Raw genomic sequence first — 25,551 nt, forward strand, 5'->3', positions numbered from 1 at the left:
CAGTCTATATTAGCAGCAGACACAGTACAGTACGGTAGTCCACGGCTGTAGCTACCTCTGTGTCGGCACTCGGCAGTCCATCCATAATTGTATACCACCTACCCGTGGTTTTTTTTTTCTTTCTTGTTTATACATACTACATCTCATTATCATCCAGTCTATATTAGCAGCAGACACAGTACAGTACGGTAGTCCACGGCTGTAGCTACCTCTGTGTCGGCACTCGGCAGTCCATCCATAATTGTATACCACCTACCCGTGGTTTTTTTTTTCTTTCTTCTTTATACATACTACATCTCATTATCATCCAGTCTATATTAGCAGCTGACACAGTACAGTACGGTAGTCCACGGCTGTAGCTATCTCTGTGTCGGCACTCGGCAGTACATCCATAATTGTATACCACCTACCCGTGGTTTTTTTTTTCTTTCTTCTTTATACATACTACATCTCATTATCAACCAGTCTATATTAGCAGCAGACACAGTACAGTACGGTAGTCTACGGCTGTAGCTACCTCTGTGTCGGCACTCGGCAGTCCATCCATAATTGTATACCACCTACCCGTGGTTTTTTTTTTCTTTCTTCTTTATACATACTACATCTCATTATCAACCAGTCTATATTAGCAGCAGACACAGTACGGTAGTTCACGGCTGTAGCTACTTCTGTGTCGGCACTCGGCAGTCCATCCATAATTGTATACCACCTACCCGTGGTTTTTTTTTTCTTTCTTCTTTATACATACTACATCTCATTATCATCCAGTCTATATTAGCAGCAGACACAGTACAGTACGGTAGTCCACGGCTGTAGCTACCTATGTGTCGGCACTCGGCAGTCCATCCATAATTGTATACCACCTACCCGTGGTTTTTTTTTTCTTTCTTCTTTATACATACTACATCTCATTATCATCCAGTCTATATTAGCAGCAGACACAGTACAGTACGGTAGTCCACGGCTGTAGCTACCTCTGTGTCGGCACTCGGCAGTCCATCCATAATTGTATACCACCTACCCGTGGTTTTTTTTTCTTTCTTCTTTATACATACTACATCTCATTATCAACCAGTCTATATTAGCAGCAGACACAGTACAGTACGGTACTCCACGGCTGTAGCTACCTCTGTGTCGGCACTCGGCAGTCCATCCATAATTGTATACCACCTACCCGTGGTTTTTTTTTCTTTCTTCTTTATACATACTACATCTCATTATCAACCAGTCTATATTAGCAGCAGACACAGTACAGTACGGTACTCCACGGCTGTAGCTACCTCTGTGTCGGCACTCGGCAGTCCATCCATAATTGTATACCACCTACCCGTGGTTTTTTTTTCTTTCTTCTTTATACATACTACATCTCATTATCAACCAGTCTATATTAGCAGCTGACACAGTACAGTACGGTAGTCCACGGCTGTAGCTACCTCTGTGTCGGCACTCGGCAGTCCATCCATAATTGTATACCACCTACCCGTGGTTTTTTTTTTATTTCTTGTTTATACATACTACATCTCATTATCATCCAGTCTATATTAGCAGCAGACACAGTACAGTACGGTACGGTAGTCCACGGCTGTAGCTACCTCTGTGTCGGCACTCGGCAGTCCATCCATAATTGTATACCACCTACCCGTGGTTTTTTTTTTCTTTCTTCTTTATACATACTACATCTCATTATCATCCAGTCTATATTAGCAGCAGACACAGTACAGTACGGTAGTCCACGGCTGTAGCTATCTCTGTGTCGGCACTCGGCAGTCCATCCATAATTGTATACCACCTACCCGTGGTTTTTTTTTTCTTTCTTCTTTATACATACTACATCTCATTATCAACCAGTCTATATTAGCAGCAGACACAGTACAGTACGGTAGTCCACGGCTGTAGCTACCTCTGTGTCGGCACTCGGCAGTCCATCCATAATTGTATACCACCTACCCGTGGTTTTTTTTTTCTTTCTTCTTTATACATACTACATCTCATTATCAACCAGTCTATATTAGCAGCAGACACAGTACGGTAGTTCACGGCTGTAGCTACCTCTGTGTCGGCACTCGGCAGTCCATCCATAATTGTATACCACCTACCCGTGGTTTTTTTTTTCTTTCTTCTTTATACATACTACATCTCATTATCATCCAGTCTATATTAGCAGCAGACACAGTACAGTACGGTAGTCCACGGCTGTAGCTACCTCTGTGTCGGCACTCGGCAGTCCATCCATAATTGTATACCACCTACCCGTGGTTTTTTTTTTCTTTCTTCTTTATACATACTACATCTCATTATCATCCAGTCTATATTAGCAGCAGACACAGTACAGTACGGTAGTCCACGGCTGTAGCTACCTCTGTGTCGGCACTCGGCAGTCCATCCATAATTTTATACCACCTACCCGTGGTTTTTTTTTTCTTTCTTCTTTATACATACTACATCTCATTATCAACCAGTCTATATTAGCAGCAGACACAGTACAGTACGGTAGTCCACGGCTGTAGCTACCTCTGTGTCGGCACTCGGCAGTCCATCCATAATTGTATACCACCTACCCGTGGTTTTTTTTTTCTTTCTTCTTTATACATACTACATCTCATTATCAACCAGTCTATATTAGCAGCAGACACAGTACAGTACGGTAGTCCACGGCTGTAGCTACCTCTGTGTCGGCACTCGGCAGTCCATCCATAATTGTATACCACCTACCCGTGGTTTTTTTTTTCTTTCTTCTTTATACATACTACATCTCATTATCAACCAGTCTATATTAGCAGCAGACACAGTACAGTACGGTAGTCCACGGCTGTAGCTACCTCTGTGTCGGCACTCGGCAGTCCATCCATAATTGTATACCACCTACCCGTGGTTTTTTTTTTCTTTCTTCTTTATACATACTACATCTCATTATCAACCAGTCTATATTAGCAGCAGACACAGTACGATAGTCCACGGCTGTAGCTACCTCTGTGTCGGCACTCGGCAGTCCATCCATAATTGTATACCACCTACCCGTGGTTTTTTTTTTTCTTTCTTCTTTATACATACTACATCTCATTATCATCCAGTCTATATTAGCAGCAGACACAGTACAGTACGGTAGTCCACGGATGTAGCTACCTCTGTGTCGGCACTCGGCAGTCCATCCATAATTGTATACCACCTACCCGTGGTTTTTTTTTTCTTTCTTCTTTATACATACTACATCTCATAATCATCCAGTCTATATTAGCAGCAGACACAGTACAGTACGGTAGTCCACGGCTGTAGCTACCTCTGTGTCGGCACTCGGCAGTCCATCCATAATTGTATACCACCTACCCGTGTTTTTTTTTTTTTCTTCTTTATACATACTACATCTCATTATCAACCAGTCTATATTAGCAGCAGACACAGTACAGTACGGTAGTCCACGGCTGTAGCTACCTCTGTGTCGGCACTCGGCAGTCCATCCATAATTGTATACCACCTACCAGTGGTTTTTTTTTTCTTTCTTCTTTATACATACTACATCTCATTATCAACCAGTCTATATTAGCAGCAGACACAGTACAGTACGGTAGTCCACGGCTGTAGCTACCTCTGTGTCGGCACTCGGCAGTCCATCCATAATTGTATACCACCTACCCGTGGTTTTTTTTTTTCTTTCTTCTTTATACATACTACATTTCATTATCATCCAGTCTATATTAGCAGCAGACACAGTACAGTACGGTAGTCCACGGCTGTAGCTACCTCTGTGTCGGCACTCGGCAGTCCATCCATAATTGTAAACCACCTACCCGTGGTTTTTTTTTTCTTTCTTCTTTATACATACTACATCTCATTATCATCCAGTCTATATTAGCAGCAGACACAGTACAGTACGGTAGTCCACGGCTGTAGCTACCTCTGTGTCGGCACTCGGCAGTCCATCCATAATTGTATACCACCTACCCGTGGTTTTTTTTTTCTTTCTTCTTTATACATACTACATCTCAATTTCAACCAGTCTATATTAGCAGCAGACACAGTACAGTACGGTAGTCCACGGCTGTAGCTACCTCTGTGTCGGCACTCGGCAGTCCATCCATAATTGTATACTAGTATCCATCCATCTCCATTGTTTACCTGAGGTGCCTTTTAGTTGTGCCTATTAAAATATGGAGAACAAAAATGTTGAGGTTCCAAAATTAGGGAAAGATCAAGATCCACTTCCACCTCGTGCTGAAGCTGCTGCCACTAGTCATGGCCGAGACGATGAAATGCCAGCAACGTCGTCTGCCAAGGCCGATGCCCAATGTCATAGTACAGAGCATGTCAAATCCAAAACACCAAATATCAGTAAAAAAAGGACTCCAAAACCTAAAATAAAATTGTCGGAGGAGAAGCGTAAACTTGCCAATATGCCATTTACCACACGGAGTGGTAAGGAACGGCTGAGGCCCTGGCCTATGTTCATGGCTAGTGGTTCAGCTTCACATGAGGATGGAAGCACTCAGCCTCTCGCTAGAAAACTGAAAAGACTCAAGCTGGCAAAAGCACCGCAAAGAACTGTGCGTTCTTCGAAATCCCAAATCCACAAGGAGAGTCCAATTGTGTCGGTTGCGATGCCTGACCTTCCCAACACTGGACGTGAAGAGCATGCGCCTTCCACCATTTGCACGCCCCCTGCAAGTGCTGGAAGGAGCACCCGCAGTCCAGTTCCTGATAGTCAGATTGAAGATGTCAGTGTTGAAGTACACCAGGATGAGGAGGATATGGGTGTTGCTGGCGCTGGGGAGGAAATTGACCAGGAGGATTCTGATGGTGAGGTGGTTTGTTTAAGTCAGGCACCCGGGGAGACACCTGTTGTCCGTGGGAGGAATATGGCCACTGACATGCCTGGTGAAAATACCAAAAAAATCAGCTCTTCGGTGTGGAAGTATTTCATCAGAAATGCGGACAACAGGTGTCAAGCCGTGTGTTGCCTTTGTCAAGCTGTAATAAGTAGGGGTAAGGACGTTAACCACCTCGGAACATCCTCCCTTATACGTCACCTGCAGCGCATTCATAATAAGTCAGTGACAAGTTCAAAAACTTTGGGCGACAGCGGAAGCAGTCCACTGACCAGTAAATCCCTTCCTCTTGTAACCAAGCTCACGCAAACCACCCCACCTACTCCCTCAGTGTCAATTTCCTCCTTCCCCAGGAATGCCAATAGTCCTGCAGGCCATGTCACTGGCAATTCTGACGAGTCCTCTCCTGCCTGGGATTCCTCCGATGCATCCTTGCGTGTAACGCCTACTGCTGCTGGCGCTGCTGTTGTTGCTGCTGGGAGTCGATGGTCATCCCAGAGGGGAAGTCGTAAGCCCACTTGTACTACTTCCAGTAAGCAATTGACTGTTCAACAGTCCTTTGCGAGGAAGATGAAATATCACAGCAGTCATCCTGCTGCAAAGCGGATAACTGAGGCCTTGACAACTATGTTGGTGTTAGACGTGTGTCCAGTATCCGCCGTTAGTTCACAGGGAACTAGACAATTTATTGAGGCAGTGTGCCCCCGTTACCAAATACCATCTAGGTTCCACTTCTCTAGGCAGGCGATACCGAGAATGTACACGGACGTCAGAAAAAGACTCACCAGTGTCCTAAAAAATGCAGTTGTACCCAATGTCCACTTAACCACGGACATGTAGACAAGTGGAGCAGGGCAGGGTCAGGACTATATGACTGTGACAGCCCACTGGGTAGATGTATGGACTCCCGCCGCAAGAACAGCAGCGGCGGCACCAGTAGCAGCATCTCGCAAACGCCAACTCTTTCCTAGGCAGGCTACGCTTTGTATCACCGGTTTCCAGAATACGCACACAGCTGAAAACCTCTTACGGCAACTGAGGAAGATCATCGCGGAATGGCTTACCCCAATTGGACTCTCCTGTGGATTTGTGGCATCGGACAACGCCAGCAATATTGTGTGTGCATTAAATATGGGCAAATTCCAGCACGTCCCATGTTTTGCACATACCTTGAATTTGGTGGTGCAGAATTTTTTAAAAAACGACAGGGGCGTGCAAGAGATGCTGTCGGTGGCCAGAAGAATTGCGGGACACTTTCGGCGTACAGGCACCACGTACAGAAGACTGGAGCACCACCAAAAACTACTGAACCTGCCCTGCCATCATCTGAAGCAAGAAGTGGTAACGAGGTGGAATTCAACCCTCTATATGCTTCAGAGGTTGGAGGAGCAGCAAAAGGCCATTCAAGCCTATACAATTGAGCACGATATAGGAGGTGGAATGCACCTGTCTCAAGCGCAGTGGAGAATGATTTCAACGTTGTGCAAGGTTCTGATGCCCTTTGAACTTGCCACACGTGAAGTCAGTTCAGACACTGCCAGCCTGAGTCAGGTCATTCCCCTCATCAGGCTTTTGCAGAAGAAGCTGGAGACATTGAAGGAGGAGCTAACACGGAGCGATTCCGCTAGGCATGTGGGACTTGTGGATGGAGCCCTTAATTCGCTTAACAAGGATTCACGGGTGGTCAATCTGTTGAAATCAGAGCACTACATTTTGGCCACCGTGCTCGATCCTAGATTTAAAGCCTACCTTGGATCTCTCTTTCCGGCAGACACAAGTCTGCTGGGGTTGAAAGACCTGCTGGTGAGAAAATTGTCAAGTCAAGCGGAACGCGACCTGTCAACATCTCCTCCTTCACATTCTCCCGCAACTGGGGGTGCGAGGAAAAGGCTCAGAATTCCGAGTCCACCCGCTGGCGGTGATGCAGGGCAGTCTGGAGCGACTGCTGATGCTGACATCTGGTCCGGACTGAAGGACCTGACAACGATTACGGACATGTCGTCTACTGTCACTGCATATGATTCTCTCAACATTGAAAGAATGGTGGAGGATTATATGAGTGACCGCATCCAAGTAGGCACGTCACACAGTCCGTACTTATACTGGCAGGAAAAAGAGGCAATTTGGAGGCCCTTGCACAAACTGGCTTTATTCTACCTAAGTTGCCCTCCCACAAGTGTGTACTCCGAAAGAGTGTTTAGTGCCGCCGCTCACCTTGTCAGCAATCGGCGTACGAGGTTACATCCAGAAAATGTGGAGAAGATGATGTTCATTAAAATGAATTATAATCAATTCCTCCGCGGAGACATTGACCAGCAGCAATTGCCTCCACAAAGTACACAGGGAGCTGAGATGGTGGATTCCAGTGGGGACGAATTGATAATCTGTGAGGAGGGGGATGTACACGGTGATATATCGGAGGATGATGATGAGGTGGACATCTTGCCTCTGTAGAGCCAGTTTGTGCAAGGAGAGATTAATTGCTTCTTTTTTGGTGGGGGTCCAAACCAACCCGTCATATCAGTCACAGTCGTGTGGCAGACCCTGTCACTGAAATGATGGGTTGGTTAAAGTGTGCATGTCCTGTTTATACAACATAAGGGTGGTTGGGAGGGCCCAAGGACAATTCCATCTTGCACCTCTTTTTTCTTTAATTTTTCTTTGCGTCATGTGCTGTTTGGGGAGGGTTTTTTGGAAGGGACATCCTGCGTGACACTGCAGTGCCACTCCTAGATGGGCCCGGTGTTTGTGTCGGCCACTAGGGTCGCTTATCTTACTCACACAGTCAGCTACCTCATTGCGCCTCTTTTTTTCTTTGCGTCATGTGCTGTTTGGGGAGGGTTTTTTGGAAGGGACATCCTGCGTGACACTGCAGTGCCACTCCTAGATGGGCCCGGTGTTTGTGTCGGCCACTAGGGTCGCTTATCTTACTCACACAGTCAGCTACCTCATTGCGCCTCTTTTTTTCTTTGCGTCATGTGCTGTTTGGGGAGGGTTTTTTGGAAGGGACATCCTGCGTGACACTGCAGTGCCACTCCTAGATGGGCCCGGTGTTTGTGTCGGCCACTAGGGTCGCTTATCTTACTCACACAGTCAGCTACCTCATTGCGCCTCTTTTTTTCTTTGCGTCATGTGCTGTTTGGGGAGGGTTTTTTGGAAGGGACATCCTGCGTGACACTGCAGTGCCACTCCTAGATGGGCCCGGTGTTTGTGTCGGCCACTAGGGTCGCTTATCTTACTCACACAGTCAGCTACCTCATTGCGCCTCTTTTTTTCTTTGCGTCATGTGCTGTTTGGGGAGGGTTTTTTGGAAGGGACATCCTGCGTGACACTGCAGTGCCACTCCTAGATGGGCCCGGTGTTTGTGTCGGCCACTAGGGTCGCCCAGCTTAGTCATCCAGCGACCTAGGTGCAAATTTTAGGACTAAAAATAATATTGTGAGGTGTGAGGTATTCAGAATAGACTGAAAATGAGTGTAAATTATGGTTTTTGAGGTTAATAATACTTTGGGATCAAAATGACCCCCAAATTCTATGATTTAAGCTGTTTTTTAGTGTTTTTTTAAAAAAAAAACACCCGAATCCAAAACACACCCGAATCCGACAAAAACATTTCGGTGAGGTTTTGCCAAAACGCGTTCGAACCCAAAACACGGCCGCGGAACCGAACCCAAAACCAAAACACAAAACCCGAAAAATTTCCGGCGCTCATCTCTAATATTAACCTGTTAACATGAACATGGGATTTATGGTGTAGTGACACATCCACAGTAATATCTTATGTTCTGCAATCATGTCACACATGTTTACTTATACCCCTTGATAAGGCTAACTATTTACCTTATAACATTCACTATAAATGGGTAAGAGACTCAGTACGCAATTGGCGTGTGGGGTACCGTAAGGGTACGCACTTAGCGTAGCATACGCTCAGCCGTGATCGAGACGCACATGCGACACGCTCGCTCACAGCTTAATGCGTGGTGTCGAGCACGCTATAGGCGGCCGACTACCGTAATGCTACGCTACCAGCGTAGCGGACGCTCGAGTCCACGAGGAGAACACGAGCGGCGCAGACGCTCACGGGATGACAAACAGAAGCAAACAACAGATTGAAGTAAACACTTAACCAGCGCTTTTCCAGAATTCCATATGTTGGCTCATTCGCATTAACCCTTTCTCGTTTTCAGGGTATATCAGATATGCAAAGAGAAAAAGGAAGGAATATAGTGTAACATTGTTTTAATTAACACAAAATGGACAAAATGAACAAACAATAATCAAAATTGATTCTGGGGTGAATCACAAAATGCAGTGTATGGCATACAAGCTCCTTTATAAGGAGGTAGGCTTATTAAACCACGGGTAATTACCGGATTGGATTGAACTGGGTTTTAAGCAGTTCAAAAGACGCTCAGAACACAGGATCGTATGGTATCCCTCCTTGCAGATTGTCCCGGCTTCCAGCAATGTTCCTGTAAATCCCGAATTGAATCGCCACCTCCTCCACCAACGCGTTTCTCCCCCTCTGCCGGGGTCTTTATCAAGGTGATACTCACCTTGTTACTGCTAAAGCTGCTTGATTACCCTCTGCAATATAATAAACACACAATACCTTGCTAAGGTTCCAACACCTTTACTAACAAGCTTTTAGTTATATCGAAAAGGGGAAACAGTTTACAAGTCATACACTACAAGCTAACATATCATTCTAACAGAATATCTAGACAGAAATATACAATAGCGTCACAATCTTATACTATAACAGAGAGAGAGAGAGAGTATGGCCAATACAAACAGAGAACAAGTTGGTTACAGAGAATTACTTACACACACTGGGAACGATCGCTGCGCAGCTTCTGGTACCAGCTCCAAGTTAGTCAAGATGAAAACCGTTTGTGGATAGTGAGAGAGCTGCCCAGGCTGGCTGATCTTATATACACTGAGTACAGTACACTACAAAGGGACCTATAATCTCATTGTTCATTGGACACAGGAATGTCTCCTCGCATCATAACAAAAGGTCATAGGTTAGTTTGAACAGGTGGGCTGCGACTATATCAAACTGCTCAGGTGGGAGGGAATCTGAAGATTCCCGCCGCATGTGTAATGAATCGCAAATATAGTAAATGTCCAGAAAATACTAATGGCCATAACTATACGCAGGAGCGATTAATCTTTACCTAACCAGCACCGGATTGTTTCTAATAAAATGTTCTTTAGTTAGGTACCAGACACAGCTGCTCAAACCCTGTCTGACCCTTCGTACCATGCAAAGAGGAATTCCTCTGTCCAGCGACCATTTACATTAAACAAACTTACAGTCATTATTAAGGGGAACATTATCTATAAAACATACTATTTGGTTTTATTATTTAACGATTGAGTCGCCCGCTAGACGCACACAAACTCTACTGTAAATGCACATACCACGCGCTCGAGCGCATGGCGGAGGGGGCGCCATCACGCAGCTGCGAGTATCCGCACGCACGGGAGAGAATGTGCACGTGCAGCAGGCACGCGCATGGGGTGAATATATGGCAACGTGTAGCATGATATTTTTCCGACTTTGACAGTCCACCCTTTGGCAGTCATCAATAACTGCCACTTCCTAAAACAGTTCAAAAAAGAAAAATATATGTCATAATGTAAATACCATCTTATGATTGGGTAAAGGAGAAGAGAGGAAGGTGGGAAAAAGGTATGACCTAGTGAGATAGTAGAAGCATGTGTGTATGAATCCATGTTTGAGGGGTCATGTATCATCGTGCCGTACGTGTTTTAGATCAAGCTTCGAGGTATTGCGAAGTATACATTTGAATTCTTTCTTATCCCGTATCAAGGGTCTGTGGATGGGCTGTCAAACTTTACCGAGCTCTTTTCGGCTTTTAGTTGTAACAAAATGGGGGAGCACATTTTAGTTGATGATACATGGATGGGGGGATATGTGAGTGCTGATATCTGTGCCTATATTCCCTATTGACTATGTGTGTCATTACCCGAAGGTTGTAGAAATGAAGATAAGAAGCAATTATGGTAAATGCAGTCATAAACTATGTGAGTTTAATATACATTTGCCGATTGAGGTCTTGTCTTGTGTCTTGTCTCGATGTACATGTTGACTGTAGTCTCCTGATGCTTTTGCTATAAATGACGGCAAAAGTTTTTTTCATTGTCCAGAAAGTTAGTCACTAAAATATTTGGGCTATCGTAAAATTTAAAGTCACTAGGGAAAATGGGGCTTGTAGCATAGTTCATCAATGGTCTGTACAACAGAGGTTGTCAAATTCTTCTTCCAAGCAGATGTCTTTGTACCTTGGAGGAAAAGAAAGGAGAAACGGGTGAAAGAAACGGACCGTGGAATCACATTTTCATCACAACATTGTCTCTATCGTTGGGTCATACATCAAATTAGTTGTTGTTAGTACAGTGTCTTCGCTCCTTAGACTCATAACCCTGGTATTACTTTTACGCTTCACTAAAACCCGAACGCATCTAAATATCAGGCCAACCAATATGACGACTCCCAGAATACACAAAAGAAATTTCCCTACATCCATAATAATACCTTGAGCCCATTCTCCTAAGCCCGAGAACCAATTTCGTGGGTTCAACCATGACACCCAACTGGTCAGCTCATTACCCACAGCAGCGAGTGTGAGATTGTGTTTCCTTCGAAACTCCCACTTTAATTGTAAAATGTCATCCATCTTTTGGTCTATGACCTCGGCTGGGTCCTCCGTGCTGTTTGTAATGTACGTGCAGCACTTTATTCCATATTGAGTTGCTAGGGTAACACAATACCCGCCTGTTACAGCTGTGAGGTAATTGAGAATCATCCTATGCTGAACCAGTTCTGTTTTGTAGGCTTGTAACTCTTTCCCAGTGTACCTGAATGTATCGTCATACATTTTGGTGATATTGTCTAATAAATTTGCAAGCGCAGATATATATTTGTAATTTATCACTCCTCTGGCGGTACGAGTGATATCTAACGCGAGTAGGAATTGAATCCCGGTGGATTCATGGATCAGATCAGAGGCTGAATGCTCTGTCCTCTCTATCAGGTGCCGTTTAACGACGTGCTCGTAATGAGTGTGAGTATAAGGAGCTTGGGCACTGCGGTGAATATATTTCATTTTGTTATGGGTTACAGTCATTACTTCAGGTAGTACTTTTCCAATATAGCACAATCCCTCTGAGTTTGGGGCAAGCCACTTATACGCCTTCCTCCCGCATATGAAATATGCATCATCGGGGAGAACGTATGGGACGGAGTATGACATTATCATGTTACAAATTTTCCATGTGAAATCTCCTAACCCTAATTCTCCTATCTGTTTAGTACACGTATCAGGTTGTACGACATGTGCACAGTATCCTGGTGATACTTCTCCAACTCGCATGGTCCTACTTCCTAGAGTGTACCTATACCGGAAATATTTTCCATGGTCGGCTATCTGGCGTATAAGTTCTGTGTCTATGGGCATTCTGTCGGGTCTGTATGAAAAGGTCATGGTTTGATTACTCCATGACACTTCCCAATTTCCCGGCTTTCGGGGATTGGAAATGTTAAAGCACGCTAAGGACCTATCCACATGATATTGGTGGAGCTTCAAACTAGGAGGACTAGAGATATTAAACCTCTTGTCCACCGGCCTCCCACCACTTAGCTCAAGTACCTCTCCTACAGTTAAAGGGAATGGTACTAGTCCTGATTTGCTATGGCCTTGAGGTACTTGAGAGCATACCCAACAGTCTGTCTGATTTAACACTTTACCCACTAAGGAGTGATAGTCACTCAATGGATGCCGGTCCATGTGGACATTAAAACTGGACTGACATTTCTTTATGCACCCATCCTCAACTATTTTGTCACAATGCCTACAGATGCAGTTCTCTTCAGCTAACAATCCTTCACAATTCCTTCTATTGTCAATGCTACCAGATCGTTTTCTGATACTCGCCTTTACTCGGTGATTATGTTGTTCTTGGAAATCTACGCCTGCATCCTGGTCATCAGAACCCATTCCCGATCCTTTCTCGACCTCCATGGTACTCTCACCGAAACAGACTGCTCTGGTCAACATCATGGTCAACAGGAAAACACGGACTGCAGTCTCTTGGGGCGAGTCCATCTTACAGGAGGAGAAAGAGAAATTTGTAATGGGGGCACAAAAAAAAAATACTTTGAGGGGAAAGAAAAAATGTTATGATGCTTTTGTCCTCTAGTCTTGTTGTTCTTCTTGCTCTGCTGTCATCTCAAAGGTGCTGTCTCTCAGTCTTCCAAACGAACATTCTGGTGATACAATATTCCTTCCAAATCTGCGATCTTTATGTAAGGAGCAAAAATCTTGCATTACCATTTGTCCAACTGATGTGTGACATGTCATCTTTAAAGCATGAGAACATGAGAAAGAAGAGGGGAAAAAAAACAAACGAGAGAGAGAACAATTCATCACATTTTGCATTAACCAACAAAAAAAAACATTGTCAGATCTTCCGTTCACCATCAGGCTGTCACACCAACACATCCACTGGTGTCCTTGCGAAGTCCCCTCCCCACCAGTATTTCCACACCCCACCCTTTTGTGCCTGGCCAGGACACACCGATGTCGGTAGGTCACACTGGGGTTAGGTAGGCTTCTGCAAGGACCAAATAGCTATGTGATGTTTGAGTTCTGCCAATGAACGTCAGAGATGGGGAAAAAAAGAAACATTTACAAATAAATTACAACGTTTACCCGGCCGTTCCTGTGTTTACAAGGAACTGACCTCCCAATATCATTAACTGTAACCTCAGGCTTACTATCAGTCCTAATGATCACCTTTCCCGACTGCATATTACAGGTGCGGCCCAAACTCCTTCCTATGTGATCCCTGATTACAATTTTGTGTGTCATGACTCTGCTCATGTCTTTGTCTAGGGGGTTTATATACCTTCTGTGGTTCTTTAAACCTACAATCTCGTGCATAATGACCTTCCTTCTGGCAATTATAACACCTTATCACCTTTGACTTACCCACAGGGATCTGAGGCCTCTTACCTCTCTGTGCTTCCCTGTGCTTGCTAATGTTTTGCTCATGCCCAACAGCGGACTTTCTTAATGCAGCCACCGAGATATTTCTCCAGTTTGGGTTGGTGGTCTGTACCCTTGTTCTCAACACTTCCTTTAAACCATTCATTAATACCTTAACCGCTATCTCTCTATGCGGTGCATTTGTTTTGATGTCCGTGATCCCAGTGTCTCTAGCCATTACTTGCAGTGCTCGATTGAAGTAATCAGAAGTACTTTCCCCTTCTCCTTGTCTTATGGAGAGGATTATGTCCCACTTGACAATGGCTGGGAAATATACTCCTAACTGCCGGTTGATCTGCTTAGTACATTCTTGATTGTGTTCCTCCGTACGAGGTACCTCTGTGTCTAATTTACAATCAGTAATAAATTTCGCAGGGTCAACACTGGAGGGCAAACATGCCCTCAGCACTGTCCGCCAATCTTTGTTGGTGGGTTCTGTGGAGTTTCCTAGTTCTTTAATGAACCTTTGACATGCAACTATATCTTTCCTAGGATCAGGAAATTCAGACATAATTGACCTCAATTCCATCCGGGACCAGGGACGGCGCATTGCACTGTCCCTGACGGGAATGGTTCCCTGAGCGTCAGTCTTCCCATTGGGGACTGTGATCACTCTGACAGGATTAAACTCAATTACATCATCTTGTGTTGGTTCTACAATATGAGGTACATTTGTTTATGCGTGATATATAACACCGTACGTACCTGTGGACACGACCTCACCTGACCCTCCGTTAGGGGGTTTGATTATTGCCTTTACCGAATTGGTCGCGTCCACCTGGATGTCTTGTGTGATGGCTGCTGGAAAAGGTGCTGACATCGTGCTGGGCTCACTTTCTTGCTGGTGATCCTGAGGGAAGTTTAACATGGGGTGCGACTTGCACAGGTTAACAGTTGTACATTTAACAGTTTTACTTTTATCATTGTTACATTTGTTACACTTATCCTTATCATCTATAATACAGTTGCTAAGTGCATTTTTATCATACACCAGTGTGCCATTCTCTGTAACCACCTTCTCTCCCGTTGCCATATTTTTCTTACCACAGTGAGAGTCAGCTGTGTAAGCTAATCCTCCTTGTATTTCACCTTCCCGTTGCCATAACTGTAAATAATCATAATGTTTGATCCGTCTCTTTGTAGATTTAATGAGACATATCCTTCTCCTTAGATTCTGTAACACCTCGGGACTAAAACTGCCTACCCGTGGGAACTTTTCCCCATCATGCACAGTCATTCTTTCCCATTCATAGCACAAAACCTCTGTGTGTGAACCGTATTTCTCACACATGACATACCTTGCCGACCCGATTGGTCGGTTTATTAAGTCAACCCGAACCGAGGTTGATCGCCCCCTACCTGAACAACTGGCCCCCATCTTTGCAGGTGTTGCTTTCACTACCTCTGACCTTCAAATCAGGGTCTTCAGCGAACCCTTACAAAAACCAAGATGTCCGGGGTAGGCCGGCGGCGGAAGTTTACCGAGTACCTCCACTCACTCCTCGCCCACGTTGGCCAGTACTGCAATCACTGACTCAAAGCTGCTGTACCCAACCTAGGGCCCCTATGAACCTTTATTTACTGGGGCGTGTTGGACCTACCAGTCCCCAGCAAGTATCGGTTGTTAGAGAATTCCCTAGTGACCAGCGTACCTCCCTTAAAATAAAAAATTTTTTACACAAATCACGTTAGAATGTACAAATAGCGTTTATGACCCCTCTACGTACGCAAATGTTACTGGGTCAAGTTACTAACTAATGCACACAATTACGTGCGGTACAATCGTTCTGCACATAAGCAACTAATCTTATGTGCGGAGCGACCAGTGGTATCGAAAATTGTGGCTGCGAATTCCTTCAGCCAGAGCTTAATGGCCTATATGGGTACCGCACCAACCCTTCCTGGTGTTGTGCTCCTTTACTCTTTATCTATAGCGGACTTCCTAGTCTGCTGTACCTAGACCTCCTGGTCTGTCTGGACCTCCTGGTCCGTGACCTCCTGGTCTGTGCTACAGTAGACCTCCTGGTCTGCTATACTCTAATGCTCTTATTTTAATATGTTTAACAAGGGATGCCTCCCAAGCCACCATGCCGTCACTGACACGTATGTTCCTCACGAGAACTCGATGATTTCCTGTGGTTCAACCCCAAAAATTAGAAACTTATATATATGTATACACACTCTTTCACCTCATATACTCTTTTACTTTAGTTTCTGCGCAGAAATCCCTTTCATTCAGTATCGCAGGCTAATCCCGAGGAGTTGCAACTAGAGAAGGATCTATTAGCTTAAAATTTTGGACACTGAGATCGATTTGCGCTATTATCGCGTTGCCTCCTTATCGCCTAACTAAAACAATACTATCGTGTGATTTGTATTATGTGGGCGTACCCTGACGCTCCGTTGCGTAATATACGCTCCGTGCGTTGGCCCTTGCGTCGCGTACGCTAGTCCCGCCCTTTGTTAGAGACATGTGTACGCAAGCCAGGTATATCCACAGAAATATAATTAACACGTTTATATCAATGTAGATGATCTTTAACTGTAATCATCTACCGAATACCCCACCGAACTTCCTTGTATCTTAGGCAAGCCGTGCGCGTGTTTTACAAATTACTCCTTAACGTATTAATATTACTTTTAACTACCAATAGCAACACATCTTTCTCAGCACGTTATCAATTGTGAAATGGCAAACAGGAAAGTGATATGTGAAAATACACAAATGAAAAGAAATACAGGTGTGTGCGTGCGTGCGTGTGTACGCAAAACAGAAATAAACAGTTTTAAAAGACAATAGCGTATTGTTCTTACCTCCGGTTCCGGATTCCACCAGCACTCCTTCAACGTAGCGAAACAGACGCTTATCTAGCCAGCACTACTGTATCCCGATACGAAGGGATACTGCCTTCCCGCCCTTGCTGACAAAGTCTGTGTTCGCTAGTGCGGATATGTGGAGGACGGACGAGCCGCCAATTGATAAGGCTAACTATTTACCTTATAACATTCACTATAAATGGGTAAGAGACTCAGTATGCAATTGGCGTGTGGGGTACCGTAAGGGTACGCACTTAGCGTAGCATACGCTCAGCCATGATCGAGACGCACATGCGACACGCTCGCTCACAGCTTAATGCGTGGTGTCGAGCACGCTATAGGCGGCCGACTACCATAATGCTACGCTACCAGCGTAGCGGACGCTCGAGTCCACGAGGAGAACACGAGCGGCGCAGACGCTCACGGGATGACAATCAGTAAACCTTGAATGTAACACACAGAAAGGATACTCTTATACTGTAAACTTTGTACTGTAATACTGTAGCGTTGTAACGCTGCTTAACCTTGTTACTGCTAAAGCTGCTTGAGTGTTTGAGACGCTCCTATTACCCTCTGCAATATAATAAACACACGATACCTTGCTAAGGTTCCAACACCTTTACTAACAAGCTTTTAGTTATATCGAAAAGGGGAAACAGTTTACAAGTCATACACTACAAGCTAACATATCATTCTAACAGAATATCTAGACAGAAATATACAATAGCGTCACAATCTTATACTATAACAGAGAGAGAGAGAGAGTATGGCCAATACAAACAGAGAACAAGTTGGTTACAGAGAATTACTTACACACACTGGGAACGATCGCTGCGCAGCTTCTGGTACCAGCTCAAGTTAGTCAAGATGAAAACCGTTTGTGGAGAGTGAGAGAGCTGCCCAGGCTGGCTGATCTTATATATACTGAGTACAGTACACTACAAAGGGACCTATAATCTCATTGTTCATTGGACACAGGAATGTCTCCTCGCATCATAACAAAAGGTCATAGGTTAGTTTGAACAGGTGGGCTGCGACTATATCAAACTGCTCAGGTGGGAGGGAATCTGAAGATTCCCGCCGCATGGGTAATGAATCACAAATATAGTAAATGTCCAGAAAATACTAATGGCCATAACTATACGCAGGAGCGATTAATCTTTACCTAACCAGCACCGGATTGTTTCTAATAAAATGTTCTTTAGTTAGGTACCAAACACAACTGCTCAAACCCTGTCTGACTCTTCGTACCATGCAAAGAGGAATTCCTCTGTCCAGCGACCATTTACATTAAACAAACTTACAGTCATTATTAAGGGGAACATTATCTATAAAACATACTATTTGGTTTTATTATTTAACGATTGAGTCGCCCGCTAGACGCACACAAACTCTACCGTAAATGCACATACCACCCGCTCGAGCGCATGGCCGAGGGGGCGCCATCACGCAGCTGCAAGTATCCGCACGCACGGGAGAGAATGTGCACGTGCAGCAGGCACGCGCATGGGGTGGATATATGGCAACGTGTAGCATGATATTTTTCCGACTTTGCCACCCTTTACCATGGACAAAAAAATCCCAGGATATTGCATGTGATCCCGGGATTTTTGTCAGTGGAAATGGTTCATCCTGGGTCTAGTGAACCCGGGAATCCAACCCTGCTAGCGAGCAGGGTTTTTCTCAGGAAGGACCCGGGTAAGGATCTGTGTAAATGGGTAACCCGGGTTGATCCGACCTGGGACCTGTTTACCGTATCAGAAGAGCTGACGCTTGGAGATGATCTCATCTCCAAGTGCCGAGGCTGCATCTGTGTGCAGTGACATCTCCGAATTGGTAAGAAGCCAAGTCAAGCTGCCTGTCTGAAAGGGGTCTTAACCAGGTCACATCCTGTTTGGATCTGTGTACAAAATCCCAGGTGTGACCCAGCAATTTTATCTTAAAAGGGGTATTCTTTTTAAAAGAAGAACACAATTTGTAAGATTCTTGTCAGGATGCGCGACCAGCATTGGCATCCTAAACACTCACCGGTGTCACTTCAGGTGCGGCAGGGGGTACGTTGGGTCCTCTGACAGGAGGGCTCTGGCATCTGGCAAGCTATGATGATCCTTTGCAGTGTTCCCGGGGACTCCAGTGTTTGCTGTGCACACTAGTTTCCAAACTGCAGCACCTTCCCAAGCTGATTACATAGGTGCACAGAATCCTGATTGCAGCAATGTTCTCAGACCAGTTGTTAACCATATGTGTGCCTGAGGTTTACTCAAGCTCCTGTGTGCAGTATATGATATTTACTGACATTGCTGCATTCCATGTTTTCTACAAGAAGTTACCACCTGCGTACTGAGGCAATCATCCTAATGAATTTGGTGAGCTGCTAGTGTTCGGAGGTGATCTTTCCTACTGAACAATATATGAAGCAAGTGAAACACTGCGCTCAGCCCCTGGTGTATATATCAGATATTGTAAATGACAATAGTATCTCTGCATGTGAGCAGTCTCACGTGTGTTGATCCTGTGGAGATTGCTGCCCCATCTGGAATACTGTGTCCAGTTCTGGAGACCATATCTCCAGAAGGATATAAATACATTAGAGAGTGTACAAAGAAGGGCAACTAAAATGGTGCATGGCCTACATCACAAAACGTACCCGGAAAGGCTAAAAGATCTTAACATGTATAGTTTGGAGGAGAGAAGGGAAAGGGGAGACATGATAGACACTTTCAAATATATCAAGGGTCTTAACAAAGTTCAGGAGGGAAACATTCTTCAAAGGAAGAGAAGTATTAGAACTCGAGGACATACACTGAAACAGGAGGGGGGGAGGTTCAGGGGAAATTTAAGGAAAAATTACTTCACATAAAGGGTAGTGGATAAGTGGAATAGTCTCCCATCAGAGGTGGTAGAGGCTAAGACTGTAGAGCAATTTAAACATGCTTGGGACATATGAATATCCTTACAAAGAATTAAGGTTCAAAAAGGGTTGAGATTACCTAAAGGATAAAAAAAAGGGGCAGACTAGATGGGCCAAGTGGTTCTTATCTGCCGTCAAATTCTATGTTTCTATGTTATGTGTGGCAATCTAATGCAGATGATATTTTGCAATAGTAGACTTAATGCTGGATCGCAGAAAGTGATCACTATTGACAACCGGTGTGATAATTTTGCAAGTTGTAGTGGTAACCCTTAATACAGCTGATTCCCGTATGTATTGTGTGGTAAGGACAAATGATTTACCAATTGATGCGAAACAGGTGTAAATGGCACAGGTATAAATGTCAAAATATAATTTATTAAGGAGCCACAGTGCTCCTAATAATGATCTAATCACGGATAGATGCTGTCTTGCTAAAACAAACTAATATCTCTGTCCATGTAAGTAAAACCAAAAACCAATGTCACATCTCTGCAAGGTCTCTAGTCTCTAGTGATAGCCAATAATGCTTTTGTGCAAATATTGACCAATTAATAAAAGTCCATGATTATTGCTGATCGCAATAAGTGTGAACTTATCAATGCAAAGTAGAAATAAAGAGTAATTTTTGCAACATGAACCGAAAATCCATAGTTTTGCTGATCGCAAAAAATGTTCAATTAAACTAAGTAAATGTGTGTTGGGGGATATATGTTCTGGGGGTGCGGTGTCCCGTGACCCTCAAGTACATATACTTACCCTTCTTTTCCTAGTTGTCCTTAGCCGCTGTTGCCCACTGCACCTCCTTCTTTCCCCGATAAGGGCCCAGGCAGATATATTCCGATGTGTGCAAACCTGCACACTGATGCTTTTGCCTCCGGGACAGCGGGACCACCGGCAGCTGCTGCACTTCCGGGTACTGGTAACCTGGTACGGGTGCCCAGTCCCCGGCGCGCTGCAGCACTGACGGTCGCTCCACTTCACTAGCCTGTGAAGGAGACTAGGGGTACAAAGCAGAGGAGGCTGTCGGCGGCTCTTAACGAGTGGTCTGTGCGAGTTTGTGTCCTCTTTCCTCCAACGCGTTTCAGCCCTGATTGGCCTTCCTCTGGGAGTAATGCATTACCATCCCAAACCACCTAACCCTCCCTTACCATTGCCTAAACCTCCCCCCAGCCTATTCCTAACCCTCCCTGGTGGAGCCTAAACCTACCCCCCCCTTCCTGCAGCCTAAACCTAACCCCTTTCCATGCAACCTAATCCTAACCCTCCCCCCACTACCTAAATCTAACCTCCCCCCTCCCCCTGTGGCTTACATCTACGATGGCCCAGCTGTCACTCATTCGGGATCCCAGCTGACGGGATGCCAGTGCAGGGATTGTGATCTCATTTAGGAGCAGTGTCAATATTCCAGGTTTAGTATTTCAACTGACGGATCCCAACCGTCGATATCCTGAATGGATCACGGTCATGTAACTAAGCTGATAATTATTTATACCTACACATTTAAATATGTATATGTATTCTGATCTCCATATTATTTTGTTTCCTGGTTTACCCTGTTTTGTTATAAAACTAACAAGGGAGCACTTGATAATGTGCTTATGTTAAAAACGTGATACCTGGAAAAAAGATAATATGTTAAACAGAAAAGTTTCTAGCTCTTTTTAGAAACTTTGTGTTTGGATAGAGTCCGACTATGGTATAAAGTTTAGAGCTCTGCTGTTACATTCCGGTGGTGTTTGGCTACACACTGGTGGTTAGCACAGGCACAAGCTGTCCAACCTGTCCATACCGCTTCCTACCTTTGGTGCAGGCCCACTCCGTTTTCCTTCAGCTGGTCCCCACGGAGGAAAACAGCAAACCAAAGGTAGGAAGCGTTAGGGACAGTTTAGATAGCTTGTTCCCGTGCTAATGTAACACCCCACAGGGTGGTGTTTATATACTGCCAAGGTGGACTGTGAAGGCACAGGGACTTGTGAGCAACTCGAGGATTAATTGTGCCCAGGGACCTTTAATGCTCCACAGAGGGGCGGGACTGGCCTGATTGACAGACCTGGGAAGAGGGAGACCTGATTGGCTGGCAGAGCTCAGGTAGAGGAGGGAGCACTGGTCAAGTGAGGAGCAGCGCGCGAAGGTTGGTGGGTGACGTCACACAAGTAAGGACGCGGAGAGGTGGCATCAGAGGGCGGCAGGTGCTTACCGTGATCTCGGAATCCACGAGTCTCCGGTGGTGATGTGCTGGTGGAGGAGCAGTCCAGAGGTCCGGAAGGTGCTTGCTGCGATCCCGGCATCCACGAGCCCTCGGTGGTGACGCGCTGATGGAGAAGCAGTCCAGAGATCTAGTGGGCGTGAGATGGCCGCTAGAGTGAGCTGGGAGCGGTGCAGCCAGAGCCCCGCAGAAGCACGGTGACAGCAGAGGCCAGCTGTGGAACATAGTGTCCCGCCGGCAGAGAGAGATCCTGTAACGTGAGACAGAACAAGGGGAAAACAGAAACATGGCAGCTTCCAGTCCAGTGAAGCAGAACAACGTGTGAGTCAGACCAGTATAGTGCCCTGTATTATAACATGACCCCCAGTAGTGACAAGACAGTATCAGGGACCCAGACTCCTTTACCCAAGAGGAAAGTGGAGCCCCGTGATCCCTCTCCAGGCACTGTGTAGAGGGAGACCCAGTGGGTGGCCACCACCACGTGAGCTTAGGGTAAACCAGTAAAGTACCAGCCCAACAGCCCTCCTCAGCCAAGTATTACAGAGCTGTTCCTGAGACTATATAAGCTGTCGGTGAGAGGGGGGAAGAAGTGCCTCCAACTAGTAGTGACTTTATTTTATCACTATCTAATTATACTACCCCGAATCAGGGGCATTGGAAGTTCAAGGGAGGACATTGAACACCACACCTAAACCCTGATACGCATCTATGGGACAAATTGCACCATCAGGTGGTGGTGAATGATATTGTGCTATCCGATTTTAAACTACAGACAGGATATCAGACTCTCCCCGCCTCAGGTCTCCGAACTCGGGACTATATTGCTTAATAACTTTCCAGATAAATCTAAGAAGGCTGTTACTTGGGGACTGTGACATGTCACTTGACGTGGAAAGCCCATTGAGGACATACAGTACTGAAATCCTGTGCACAGGTAACATTTCAGGACTTTGAGTGTTACACTAGTCAAATATACTTGGGTATCCAGGATTAGGCTTATATGGTATACCATACCTGAACACTAGTAAAATACCTGATGTGTAGAAGGTAAATGTGGAGAAGGAAATTATTTGCATCTGTACTTAGGTACCTGGTATTACGCAGTATTAGAATTTTGGACCGGGTCGGGTGGTAGCATTGTCTTGCGCTGGGTGAGGACTCTCCCTAGTTGTGGCAGCATATTGCCCAGCGTGCCGACTCACAGGTGCGCATAAATATTACAGCACCAACCAATGACACCACAAAATACTGAATAAATAGAGTACATTTTGTATGCCATATGTGATACAGTGTCATTAGTGATGTATGTTTAGTATGCAACTACTTACCTGTTTGGCAGGCGTGATTATTGACATTGATGGAAGTTGTCACTTATGACCAGGGTTCAAGGTCACTGCAATAAAACTGCTATAATAGTACAAAGTTGTCCATCCTTTTAAAGCAAGAAAATTCCCAACTTAACTGGAACAAAAGAACCGAAGTAACCCAATCACGCAACGACTACCAAATTAAGTTACGTGGTGCCTTTCTCTATCTCCCGGGGGTTACACTAACCACCGGAGTGCAGCCACACAGCATGTAACAGCAGAACCCTAAACTTTATACCATTGATGGACTCTATCCAAACACAAAGTTTCTAAAAAGAGATGGAAACATTTCTGTTTAACATATTTTCTTTTTTACAAGTATCACATTTTTAACACGAGCACATGATCAAGTGCTCCCTTGTTAGCTTTAGAATAATTGTGTTTGTAAACGGAGCCACTATGTACAAATAAAGCTGACCATTAGCGCGGAGTTACCATGTACATATTTACATATTTCCCTGTTTTGTGTCATTGCTTTGTATGTTGCAGTGGAACTTTGTAGAGCACTGTAAGTAAATGCTAATACAGGTTGAGTGTCCCTTATCAAAAATGCTTGGGACCAGAAGTATTTTGGATATCGGATTTTTTCGTATTTTGGAATAACTGCATACCATAATGAGGTATCATGGCGACGGGACCCAAGGTCTAAGCACAGAATGCATTTATGTTAAATATACACCTTATACACACAGCCTGATGGTAATTTTAGCCAATGTTATAATATAATTTGTGCATTAAACAAAGTTTGTGTACATACACACAATTCATTTATGTTTCATATACACCTTATACACACAGCCTGAAGGTCATTTAATATAATATTTTTAATAACTTTGTGTATTAAACAAAGTTTGTGTACATTGAGCCATCAGAAAACAAAGGTTTCACTATCCCAGTCTCACTCAAAAAAATTCTGTATTTCGGAATATTCCGTATTTTGGAATATTTGGATATGGGATACTCAACCTGTAATAATAAATACACCTGTAGAAGATAAAAGGGAATATATTAGTCTTTTTATTAACATTTATTTTTATTATTATTATTTTTTTCCAGCACGCAACACAAAAGATATCATTGTGTCCAATGGGAATTACCTAGTGACCATGACGTTTTGCTGTTTTATTGTATTTGTCTCTCTCTTTCAGGATCAGAATGCACTTTATAAATATAAGTTGTAAGCAACTTCAGCATTAGGTTCCAAGGTTCCACGCATTGCAGAGAGATGATTTGCTTTAAGCATATGTCAGATCTTGTTGACTTATGTCACTATGGTATAGACAGAAATGTTTTAAACATTTTTCACAGAGCTTATCTCTCACCACATAGACGTTTTCTGATACACATAACTGCTTTACACGTGGGAAATCTTATGCTGATTTACAGTATATCACTGCCTTTGGCAATGCCCATTGATACGTACATTTTGGTTGCAAGTTCTTGATTACTCAGAGGCTCATTTCATTACTTATCTGCCTTTTACACCTGCAATTTTCTATATCCTCCCTTAACATCTTTGATCACAAAAGAGTGTTGGAGACTGCTTTTGGCTATTAGGGCAGAAGCCTGCTAATCAATCCTTCAGATTTCGATACACTCCGAGTCTTCATCTCCATCCTTGTTTAGGGACAAACTTTTTTGCCTTTTTAGAGTTTAATGAGTAGAAGTCGCCATGGAAAAGGAAACTCAAGTTGATGGCTATTGCAGTTTGGGAGAATTACATAGACACTCTTTTTGACTCTGGGTAGGATGCACCGGTTATGTGTCATTAGGTCGACCACACATAGGTCGACAGTCATTATATCGACCACTATTGGTCAACATGCATTATGTCGACATGGCCACTAGGTCAACACGGTCACTAGGTCGATATAGGAAAAGGTCGACATGAGGTTTTTTTATTTTTTGGGTGTCATTTTCTTCGTAAAGTGAACCCCAATGAGTGCACCATGTCCCCTCGCATGGCTCGCTTTGCTTGCCATGATTCGGGCACAGGTACTGCTCCCAATCGTAGTCCACATGGATCGTAAAGTATGAAAAAGTAAAAAAAAAAAATGAAAAACTCATGTCGACCTATTTCCATGTCGACCTAGTACATGTCGACCTAGTGACCATGTTGATCTAATGCATGTCGACAAATAGTGGTCGACCTAATGGCTGTCGACCTAAGTGCTGTCGATCTAATGACCGTATCCCGATGCACCAATACCAAAAATGCAGTAAAAAATACCAGGCTGTGACTATATGGTGATCGCTTCATTAATTCCTTTAGGAATTATTGGAGTGATCACCAGCTGCGAATAGTTGCAGCCTGGCATCAGATAAGCAAAGATGAGGATAAGCCCTT

The sequence above is a fragment of the Pseudophryne corroboree genome, chromosome 9, assembly GCF_028390025.1.
Source record: "Pseudophryne corroboree isolate aPseCor3 chromosome 9, aPseCor3.hap2, whole genome shotgun sequence".
Lineage (NCBI taxonomy): Eukaryota > Metazoa > Chordata > Amphibia > Anura > Myobatrachidae > Pseudophryne > Pseudophryne corroboree.